The sequence below is a fragment of the Pan troglodytes genome, chromosome Y (assembly GCF_028858775.2).
Source record: "Pan troglodytes isolate AG18354 chromosome Y, NHGRI_mPanTro3-v2.0_pri, whole genome shotgun sequence".
Lineage (NCBI taxonomy): Eukaryota > Metazoa > Chordata > Mammalia > Primates > Hominidae > Pan > Pan troglodytes.
In genome coordinates this window covers 23,536,164-23,547,697 of record NC_072422.2, presented here as the reverse complement: position 1 = coordinate 23,547,697, position 11,534 = coordinate 23,536,164, and the positions used below count along the sequence as shown (strand labels likewise).

The 11,534-nt window shown below is 46.6% G+C and overlaps 1 pseudogene; it reads right to left on the bottom strand.

Moving 5' to 3' along the window:
- Positions 1-1,054: 1,054 nt before the first annotated feature.
- LOC129138905 (cell division cycle protein 27 homolog) lies at positions 1,055-7,561 on the bottom strand (annotated as a pseudogene).
- Between the last annotated feature and the right edge of the window lie 3,973 nt (positions 7,562-11,534).

Here is an 11,534-nt window from a genome sequence, read left to right as displayed (position 1 = left end):
GCATCGGTTGTCTTCGGGCATCACTTAGTGGCCACTGTTATTGAAAGTCGAGGTGACACAGAGGGAGGTCTCCCGGACTTCACCGAGCTGGGGCAACGGGTTTCTCTCTCTCCCTTCTGGAGGCCCCTCCCTCTCTACCTGGTTGCCTAGGGAACCTCCGCCCTGGCGGGGGCCCTATTTTTCTTTGATTAGCGCTTTAGTTTTCTATGTGTGTTGGTTTCTTTCATGCGCATTGACTCTTCTACTTGGGTTTTAGGAGGGGTCAGTTTAATTTTCAAGTCGCCGCCTGGCTCCCCCCACTACCTATGTCCCTTTACCTTCATTTAGTGAATCAGTTAGGTGGGTTCCCCCCAAAACCCCTACACCCCGCCTCCCAACACCCTGCTTGGAAACCTTCCAGAGCCACCCAGGTGCGCCTCCGTCTTCTCTCCCCTTCTCCCACCCCTTGCCAGAGATCTCATTCTTGCTAGGCTGACATTTGCAACGGTGGGCGTCAGGCCTCACTCAGTGGCCATGGTTTTTGAAGATGGGGGTGGCACGGTCCCAGTTCCCCAGAGACAGCTTGGGCCGATGGCATAGCCCTTGACCCGCGTGGGCAAGCGGGCAGGTCTGCAGTTTTGGGGTTTTCCCCAGCTTCCTTCTTCAGGCCTCCCTCCCTAGGAAAGCTTCATCCTGGCTGGGTCTCAATCACTTTTTATCATGATGTTTTAGTTTCTCGCCCTCCCGCCGGCATAGTTTCACAATGGGAATGGTGTCACAGCTCTAGTCTGGACCTTCTTAGTATTTGCCCAGAATTGAAACGCTTTCTGAAAACTAATACTTTGCTCACTTAAGATTTCCAGGGACGGTGCCTTGGTCCGTGTTTGTTGTTTTGTTTTGTTTGTGTTTTTCCTTTTTCGTATGTATTTCTTTTCAGATGAAGTAGAAATCCCCAATTTTCAGGAGGACATATATTTTCCCCAAGACATGTTAGCTGCTGTTTTCTCCTGTTGTTAACTAGCGCTTTTGTGAATCTCTCAACGTGTAGTGAGAGCCGGTTGATATTTACTATACTTCAGAGCATCTTATTTCTGGAAATCCGTAAGTGAATGCTGCGGCTGCTCTTGCTGCTGCTGCTGCTCTTGTTGCTGTTGTTGCTGTTGTTTTCAAAGACCACCCCAGCCACTGTTTACAGGATCAAAAGCATTATAAAATATGTGTAATTATTTCCTGAGCACGCCCTTCCTCCTCCTCTCTCTGTCTCTCTGTCTCTGTCTCTCTCTTTCTCTGTCTTCTCTCTCTGTCTCTCTCTCTCTGCCTATTTCTCTCTCTCTCTCTCTCTGCCTGTCTCTCTCACTGTGTCTGTCTTCTGTCTTACTCCCTTTCTCTGCCTGCCTGTCTGTCTCTCTCTCTCTGTTTGTCTGTCTTTCACTGTCTCTCTCTCTCCGTGTCTGTTTCTCTCCATCTCTGTCTCTGTCTCTCTTTCTGTCTGTTTCTCTCGGTCTCTCTCCCTCCATCTCTGTCTGTCTCTCTCTTTCTTTCTCTTTGTCTTTATCTGTCTCTCTCTGCCTGTTTCTCTCACTGTGTCTGTCTTCTATCTTATTCTCTTTCTCTGCCTGCCTGTCTCTCTCTCTCTTTGTTTCTCTCTGTCTCTCTCTGTCCATCTCTGTCTTTCTCTGTCTGTCTCTTTGTCTGTCTGTATCTCTCTTTCCTATCTCGCTGTCTCTGTCTCTCTCTCTCTCTGTCTCTCTCACTGTGTCTGTCTTCTGTCTTATTCTCTTTCTCTGCCTGTCTGTCTGTTGGTCTCTCTCTCTTGCTCTCTCTCCCTGTCTCTCTGTCTGTCTCTCTCTCTCCCTGTTTTTTTCTCTCTTGTTTTTTTCTCTCTCTCTTTGCCTGTCTGTTTCTCTGTCTCTGTCTCTCTGTCTCTCTCTCTCTCCCTGTCTCTCTCTCTGTGTCTGTCTTCTGTCTTACTTTCTCTGCCTGTCTGTCTGTCTGTCTCTCTCTCTCCTTGTCTGTTTCTCTCTCTGTCTCTGTCTCTCTCTTTCTGTCTCTCTCTCTCCCTCTGTCTGTCTCTGTCTTTCTCTGTCTCTTTCTCTCTCTCTGTCTCTCTCTTTCTTTATCTCTGTTTCTCCATCTGTCTCTGTCTCTCTCTCTTTGTGTGTGTGTGTCTGCCTTCTGTCTTACTCTCTTTCTCTGCCTGTCGGTCTTCCTGTCTGTCTGTCTGTCTCTGTCTCTGTCTGTCTCTCTCTCTTTCTGTCTCTATCTCTCTTTCTGTTTCTCTCTCTGTCCATCTCTGTCTTTCTCTGTGTCTTTATCTGTCTGTCTCTCTCTCTTTTTCTCTTTGTGTATCTTTGTATCTCTCTGTCTGTCTCTCTCTGTCTCTGTCTCTCTCTTTCTTGCTCACTCTCTGGCTCTTGCTATCTCCCACCCTCTCTTTCTTTGCAAAATAAGTTCAAGTACATCTAATCTAATCCATTACCATGGCCTGAATTCTTAACTTTAGGCATCCCGGATATGATCTCCCTACAGAATGCTGTACAGAACTGGCAAGTTGATTTCTTGACTTGGAAACCTCATAGATACTACATATTAATAAAGATCCAACCCTAAAATCTGGGGTTGCCTCTCCCTCGACTGTCTCAAAAAGGCATACCTCTGTTCACCTAGGATGCTGGGAGGGTTTTCTCAATGTGCATCTGCTCGTGTCCTACATGACCTGTGACCAAGCCCTGTCCGTTCTGTCTCAAATGTGTATCTGCAAACACTTCTCTCCATTTCCACAACTACCCACAGCCCATTGTGGAACCACTGGCCCTTTGAAAAAAATCCCAGAGGTAGCTTTGGCTTTTTGGCTAGGAGGCCTAAACGTGCTGAGAACTTTCTTGCCCAGGATCCTGTGTGAACAAAAGTGGCTGTGCTGGGAGCTGGGATCCTTGGGACCATGCTTGCTAGTGCTGGATGAGTCTCTGGAAGGAAGCACGGGACTCCGCAAAGCTGACTTCTCCCACTGAGGTCAAACGGATACCTCTGCATTGGCCCAAGGCCTCCAACTTACATCACCATCATCATCACTGTCAGCATCCTTGTGAGCCTGCCCAAGGACCCGACTCCGGGGAGACTCTTGGGAGCCCGGCCATCCTCGGCTAAAGTCCAAAGGGATGGCGACTTCCACCCACAAGGTCCCCACTGAACTGCAAAGATGTGGAGCATAGGTCAGAGAGGGGACCAGGAGGGGAGGCGTCCTGACAGGCGATGAGTTCCCTAGGCTCTGGCCACCCCACTCACGTCCCACGTCCCGGGCACCCATGGGACACTGCCGCTTTATCGCCTCCTTTGTCCACAGCCGGCCTCACCCCATCCTGCAACCCAGGCACACACGCTGGAGGTTACAAAACCACTTGGCGCGAATAGAGCCTGACGGAGGGAGAGCTCATTTCACTAGGCAGAGGGGTGCGGTGGGGTGGGGTGGGGGGTGGGGGGTCTGTAGAAAGCCTGATTCTCCCTCGTGGGTGGCTACAGGATGCAAATGAATATCGCTTCTTGGACGGAGGGGCTTCCTTAGGCCATCACGTTTGCGGGGCTATCTCTCAAACCCTTCCTTGAGGCCACAGAATAGATTCCACCACACCCCTCGACGTTTCCCCAGGTGCTGGATGTATCCTGTCAAGAGACCTGAGCCTGACACATTGAGTTAAACACCTTTATTGTCTTTGTGTGTTTGTTTGTTTCTGAGATGGAGTCTTGTTCTGTCCCCCCCGGCTGGAGTGCAGTGGCGTGATCTCAGCTCACTGCAACCTCTGCCTCCTGGGTTCCAGCGATTCTTCTGCCTCAGCGCCACCATGCCCGACTCATTTTTTTATTTTTAGTAGACATGGGGTTTGACCCTGTTTCATCGGTTTTCACTGGAGATTATAGATTCGAGTCACACCTCATTGTGTGTCACATCATGACTTCTTTTTTTTTTTAAGCAAAATATATCTGCTTTATTTGAGTGGCTTTGTGTATCGTTATAATTGTGTTATAGATGGAGAAAAGGTATTAAACACGGTGATAATGACAGTGAAAGTGAAAACAAAAGAAAGTCTATCTATTTTGTAGTTAGAATAAAGTTGCTCAGTATTTAGAGTTACCTAAATAAGTCAGCATTTAATAAATAAGTCTCCTAGTAAAAGCTTGCCGATCTGAATAATCCTCCTTTAAACACAATTTTTGATATGGTTAAGTTTTTTAAGAATGTGGCTCTTGCAAAATAGCTGAACAGACAATACACATTTAAAAAAGAACAAGACAAGGATCAACCAGACTTGAGAAAAAATCAAAAACAACACAAGTCTTATGAAGAACTGAGTTCTTAAAATATTATGGAGAACATAGCTATTGGAAGAGAAGGCAGTATTGGCAAGTTGATTGTTACATTGGTCAGCAAAAGCTAGCACTTTTTTTTTGGCAACCTTTCAGGCACTGCAACTACTGCTGTAAAATGAGATAGAATCCATTAAACAACATATTCACAAATCAAAAAATGTTTTAGTAATATAATGCTTCAGATTTAGAAGGAAATCAAGTGATAAACCACTGCTATAATAATTAACCCCAAAGATAACCCTATCTGACAAAAACTACCACAGAGTTATGACTTCAGAATTATACTTTCTCTTGATATTTATTTATTTATTTATTTTATTGTATTTTATTGTATTTTTTTTTTCTTGAGACAGCGTCTCACTCTGTGGCACAAGCTGGAGTGCAATGGCGTAATCTTGGCTCACTGCAACATCCACTTCCTGGGTTCAAGCGATTCTCCTGCCTCAGCCTCCCGAGTAGCTAAGACTACAGGCATCTGCCACCATGCCCAGCTAATTTTTATACTTTTAATAGAGACGGGGTTTCACCATGTTGGCCAGGATGGTCTCAATCTCTTGACCTTGTGAGCCACCTGCCTCGGCCTCCCAAAGTGCTGGGATGACAGGCATGAGCCACCGTGCCTGACATTCTCTTGATATTTAAACTTTTAAGTCAGTCCAGAAAAATACAATAAATGTCAACAGTAAGTATGGTGTTGAGGCAGAAGTAGGACCAAAATTTTTCATGTTATTCAGTTGATAACAATATGACCTGGTAGTAATTTCCGATGTGTCTACTTATACCCAAGTACAAAAAAGTAAAATAGAGATACTGCTAAATAAAAGGGTACACTAAGTTCTTAATAGTAACTCAATAAACTGGAACACTGTCAAAAAGCAGCAACTAGTGATTTTTTTCAGTGTTTTTTTCTATTACCCAGTAAGTGAATTATGCTATTCCTTTCCAATTTCCCAAGCACTTTTTGTCCCAATCACCATTTATGTGTTCGAAGAAAAAGTAGCAAATCAATTAACAAAACTAAACAAGCAAACAAACAAAACCCAACTATGGTATCTGCAAAAGTTTGGTAGAAGACTGAAACTGCTGAGTGTAAGGATCTGGTATTCTATTATCATTAGTTAAATTAAGAGTTTGTTAAAGACATTCATTTCATAAGAAAACATGTTAGTTTGAAGTTATTGAACAGTATGTATCACCCCTAAGTATTATTAACCAAATTCAGGAAAATAAAGAACTATCTAACAAGAAAAATTATTGACTACCAGCACCATCAACAAGACTTTGTCTTTACACTTCATTACCACTTACCATACATTATAATGTCTAGGATTGACTCTGATAGTATTTCAAAAACAAGCTAATGCTTTGTCCATTCTTCAGTTAAGACAAACTCATGCCCTAATAGAGTATAGGCATAAGCATAATTTGGATCCACTTGGATAGCTCTCTGGAGGAATTTAATTGCAATATCGTGTTCCTGTTGCAGACTAAAACAGTTCCCTGCAGCACACCAGGCCTCTGGTGAATTTTTATCCATGTCTGTTAAGTCTTTTGACAGAACTGAAAGAGCAACATGTTTTTGAAGATGCCAAAGTGTTGTAGAGTAGATTTCCATGGCTTTGACTCTATAATCCTCAATCCTTCTAACCTCTGAGAATATTCTTTCAGCTTGCATGTACTCTGAAAGTTCAAAATAGACCCTTCCAATTTGGCACAGTACCCAACCAGAATTGTAGTGGTGAGAAGGTAGATGGCTCAAAATATTTATAGCTTCTTTGCAGTGGTATGAACACAAAGCTAAATAACCTTTCCCCTTTTCAGGAAGAAGCCTCATCAAGCCTTCTGCTGCTGCTTTTTGTAGATTAATACCTGAATCTCAGGTGTGATTGTGGATATTTTCCCTTCTGAATTGATGGAAGAGTCCAATTTTGTAATTTCCAGGCTGTCATTTATATGAGGCTGAGTTATTCCTCCTTTATTTGTTTTACTTTTTGTTTTTCTGTTTGGGATTTTAGGTGGAAACTTCATTTTTAATTTCTTCCTATTCTTCTTGGTTGTGGAACTGTCACTAGTAAAGACTTGTGAACTTTTTTGATGCAGTGCATTTGGGGGAGATGTCATAGTGGGGCTCAATACCTGAGGTGTTGTACTTGTTTATGGACCAGGACTTCCCGTTTGTGAAAGAATTGGAGTTACCTCTCGGCTATTTCCACTCCGTGAGAAGACAGATTTTGCTCCAGTTTGGCCAATTCTGGCAACAGACTTTTTTGAAGGGGCTCCGGTGGATGGCACATCAATTACAAAAGGTGTATCAGTGTAGTTTTGGAAATAGGATCCATCTCAAGGACTTGGGGTTTCTAATGGCAAAATCCCAAAACTTGGGGTTAATGGACTAAGAGCTGCTGGTCCTCTTAATAAACTTCGACCAGTTTTTGGTTTATTTTGAACCTGTTTGATAATATGGAAGTTCCTGTTCCCAGTTGGACAGTATCACGTGAAATTACAGCTGAATCAATAGAAGACACTGGGGAATCTGTATTCAAGGAATACTTTGAATTGGGAGATTCTAAATTCAATCTGTTTAATTCAGTTGTGTCCTGGGGTGTTTCCGTAAGAAAGGTCTCAGACTGTTTGTGACATAAACTATGATTAGGTACTTGTGTTGTGCAAGAGTTGGGCAGACAGTTGCTAAAGTTCTGTAAAGATGTGAATTTAAATGTTTGGTCAGGATCTGGCTTTTCATCTATTTCACATAATGATTCAAGGGATACCAGAGGAAAGGATTTAAACTAAGGCACTTTTGGTAGTATTCTGATCCTTTGACAAGCTGATCTGTCTTGCAATATACATGTCCCAACAATGGAAGGGGAAAGCAAGCTGAATCACCAAACTTGGTAACAATATCATCATGGCTTTTCTGCTTATGGAACACTCCACCAGATAAGATTTGTTCCCCTTCTGCAAGCTTGCTGAGATCAACACAACATTTTGCAAGCAGGTATTTGCATTGCAGTGTAGGAAAACTGTGTACTTTGAAGAGACTATATGTGTTATAGGCCTTTCCTGGGTAGTAAGAACAGGTAGCCAGTAAAAACAAGGCTTCTTCTGAGTGTACTTCTGCATAAAGGCATTCTGCCGGGAAAACCCCATCTCGGTAAGCATAGTGGTTTAGTGCTTGCCATGTAGCAGGCTGGAGGGGTTCCTGCAGCACCGTCATCCTCGAGGCTCAGACCCAATTTCTGCAGTGCCTCAGGTACCCCTTCCACCCCTCCCACCACCCTCCCCCCAATAGCGGCTCCGGCCCGGCCAGCCTGGGCTCATTTAAACTCACCAGTTTTGTGGGTTGCCTGTTCACTCTGATGGTAGTTTCTTTTGCTGTACAGAAGCTCTTTAATTTAATTAGATCACATTTGTCAATTTTGGCTTTTGTTGCCATTGCTTTTGGTGTTTTAGACATGAAGTCCTTGCCCAGGCCTATGTCCTGAATGGTAATACCTAGGTTTTCTTCTAGGGTTTTTATGGTTTCAGGTCTAACATTTAAGTCTTTAATCCATCTTGCATTGATTTTTGTATAAGGTGTAAGGAAGGGATCCAGTTTCAGCTTTCTACATATGGCTAGCCAGTTTTCCCAGCACCATTTATTAAATAGGGAATCCTTTCCCCATTGCTTGTTTTTCTCAGGTTTGTCAAAGATCAGATAGTTGTAGATTGGTGGCATTATTTCTGGGGGCTCTGTTCTGTTCCATTGATCTATATCTCTGTTTTGGTACCAGTACCATGCTGTTTTGGTTACTGTAGCCTTGTAGTATAGTCTGAAGTCAGGTAGTGTGATGCCTCCAGCTTTGTTCTTTTGGCTTAGGATTGACTTGGAGATTCAGGCTCTTTTTTGGTCCCATATGAACTTTAAAGTAGCTTTTTCCAATTCTGTGAAGAAAGTCATTAGTAGCTTGATGGGGATGGAAAAGGGATCTAGAACTAGAAATACCATTTGACCCAGCGATCGTATTACTGGGTATATACCCAAAGGACTATAAATCATGCTGCTATAAAGACACATGCACATGTATATTTATTGTGGCACTATTCACAATAGCAAAGACTTGGAACCAATTCAAATGTCCAACAATGATAGACTGGATTAAGAAAATGTGACACGTATACACCATGGAATACTATGCAGCCATAAAAAATGATGAGTTCATGTCCTTTGTAGGGACATGGATGAAATTGGAAATCATCATTCTCAGTAAACTATCACAAGGACAAAAAACCAAACACCACATGTTCTCACTCATAGGTGGGTATTGAACAATGAGAACACATGGACACAGGAAGGGGAACATCACACTCTGGGAACTGTTGTGGGGTGGGGGAGGGGGCAGGGATAGCATTAGGAGATAATATGTAGTGCTAGATGACAAGTTAATGGGTGTAGCACACCAGCATGGCACATGTATACATATGTAACTAACCTGCACATTGTGCGCATGTCCCCTAAAATTTAAAGTATAATAATAATAATAATAATAATAATAAATAAATAAATAAACTCACCAGTTACCAGGGGATGGGGGAGGCCAAGCCAGAATGACTTCTTTACCCTGCCGACTCTGGGAAGCCCGGCCCCTTGTGATCCATTGCAAAGCGAGAGTCACCTCATATTTGGAAAATGGATGCACTCCCAAGTTCAGTGGAGGGATGTGGCATGTAGGATGAAGGACTCTCTTCCTTCTGATTCGGTCTGCATAGTGGGGCCTAGGGCTGGAGCTCTCTCTGTGCGGACTGCCGACTCCCTCTACCTTGGGTTCCATCGACCCCAGCCTGGGACATGGGCCTTGGCAGATTCTGGCCCTTCCTGGCCCTTACATCGCTGTCAGAAACCCCATCTCGTGCTTGGATGCCCCAGTGACTGTGGCTCGTGCCTTTCTGGAAACACTGGAAATCTCTCCTCTATGCATGGTCACCTAAAACCCCAGGAGCTCAGGACAAGGGCCGCCATCCACCTCACTGCTTTCAGAAGAGAATGCTGAGAGTCTCTTACAGACTGTCTCTTGACTTGAGTTCTTCATGAGTGTGTGGTTAAGATGTAATGAGACCAGATGTATTAACTCAGGCAGGGTGCTGGTGGCTCACGTCTGTACTCCCAACATTTTGGGAGGCTGAGGCTGTAGGATCCCTTGAGGAATTGCCTAACCCTGAGGACGTTGAGGCTGCAGTGAGTGAGCCATAATGGTGTCACTGCACTCCAGTCTCGGCAAAAGACAGAGTGAGGCCCTGTCACAGGCCGGCCGGCAGGCAGGCGGAAAGACAACAGCTGTATTATGTTCTCAGGGTAGGAAGTAAAAATTACAGAATACAACACTTATTTTATTTTATTTTTGGACAGAGTTTCACTCTTGTTGCCCACGCTGGGGTGTAACAGCACCGTCATGGCTCACCGCAACCTCCTCCTGCCGTGTTCAACCAATTCTCCTGCTTCAGCCTCCTGAGTAGCTGGGATTACAGGCATGTGCTACCACACCCGGCTGATTTTGTATTGTTAGTAGAGACGGCATTTCTCTATGTGGGTCATGCGGGTCTCAAACTGGCAACCTCAGGTGATCTGCCCACCTTGGCCTCCCAAAGGGCTGGGATGACAGGAGTGAACAATTGCACCCGCCCGGCTACGTTTTTTTTTTTTTTAATTTTCAATTTTAATCTATTCATTTTTCTTATTATTTTTTGAGATGGAGTCTCGCTCTCTTGCCCAGACTGGAGTGCAGTGGCGTGATGTCGGCTCACTGCAAGCTCTGCCTCCTGGGTTCATGCCATTCTCCTGTCTCAGCCTCCCAAGTAGCTGGGACTACAGGCGCCCGCCACCACACCTGGCTAATTTTTTGTATTTTGAGTAGAGACGGGGTTCTTGTGGTAGCCAGGATGGTCTCTATCTCTTGGCCTCCGTGATCCGCCTGCCTCGGCCTCCCAAAGTGCTGGCATTACAGGCGTGAGCCACCGCGACCGGCCTATTTATCTATTTATTAACTTGTGTCCAGGTTAGGAAACCAGGTAGTTTTTGTATTTTTTTAGAGACAAAATACAAGGTTTCACCATGTTGCCAGGGCTTCGGATCGAGGGATCCGCCTTCCCTTGCTCCCAAAGGGCGGGGATGACAGGCGTGAGCCTACCGCGCCCGGCTCCCCCTTCCCCCCTCCAGCTTATCCCTCAGGTGCCTGAGGCCCAGCGGTGGTGTGTGGTTCCCACCCCCAGCGCCCCGTCCTCCAGTCACCGCCGCGGTGTCTGCAAGTGGGTCCTAAGGGAGCTCGTTGGTGTGGGGGTTGAGGCGGTAGAGGGAGACGTGCCCCCTCCCATGCAGGGAAGGGCTCCGCCTGGTCTGGCGAACTCAGGTCCAGTGCTCCCCTCTGGTGGGTGCGCGCCGGCTGTGTGAGCGATCGCGGTGGGCTTGGGCAGGCGACGCGTGCGCCGGCCGGCCGCCGAGGGGCCACCGTTCTGCCTCCGACAGGTTGTGTGTGGGTTTACTTGGAGGTGCTTTGCCTGGGAGAAAGGAGGCGGGTGGACTGGGGGCTGGGGGGCCCTTGCGGGATTGCGCGCACGCGCAGTGGCCAGGACCCCCCGCCCAGACCTCGAAGGCTGAAGGTTCCCACACGCAGAATTTTCCTGGTATGCAGGCTCCCTCCCTTCCCCAGGCGTCCCTGAGCACCTCTGCGGGCCTGACGAGGGGCGACTGGGGGTAGGGAGTGTGACCCACCCTAAGTGAGAAAGCCTTCTGTAGCGATCCGAGAGGTGTGCATTTGGGGTACGGGATCCCCCGGCCTGCCGCCTCTCTCTGCGTTATGGTAGCGCTGCCATAGCGACTCGCTTGCAGAGAACCCTCCTCGGGTTCCCCCTCGACGGGGTGAGGGGGGGAGATGGAGGGTTCCACCGGCCTCCGCGGTGGGGACCGAGGGCGGCTCGTCGCCTACTGTGTAGCCCCCACCTCCCCCTTTCCAGACGGGGGAGGATCCCGCCGGTCGGTGCCGGCGTCCTAGCGGTTGGGAGGCTGCGCAAGCGGTGGCTGTGCCTGGCATTCCGTCCGGCGCATGACCCGCTCCACTGTGAGCCGGCTCTCCGCCCGCTCCCCTGGGGAGCAGCGACCAGTGCCGATGACCGTGTTTGCGTGGCACGGGGTTGGGCCACCTGGCCCTAGGAAGCAT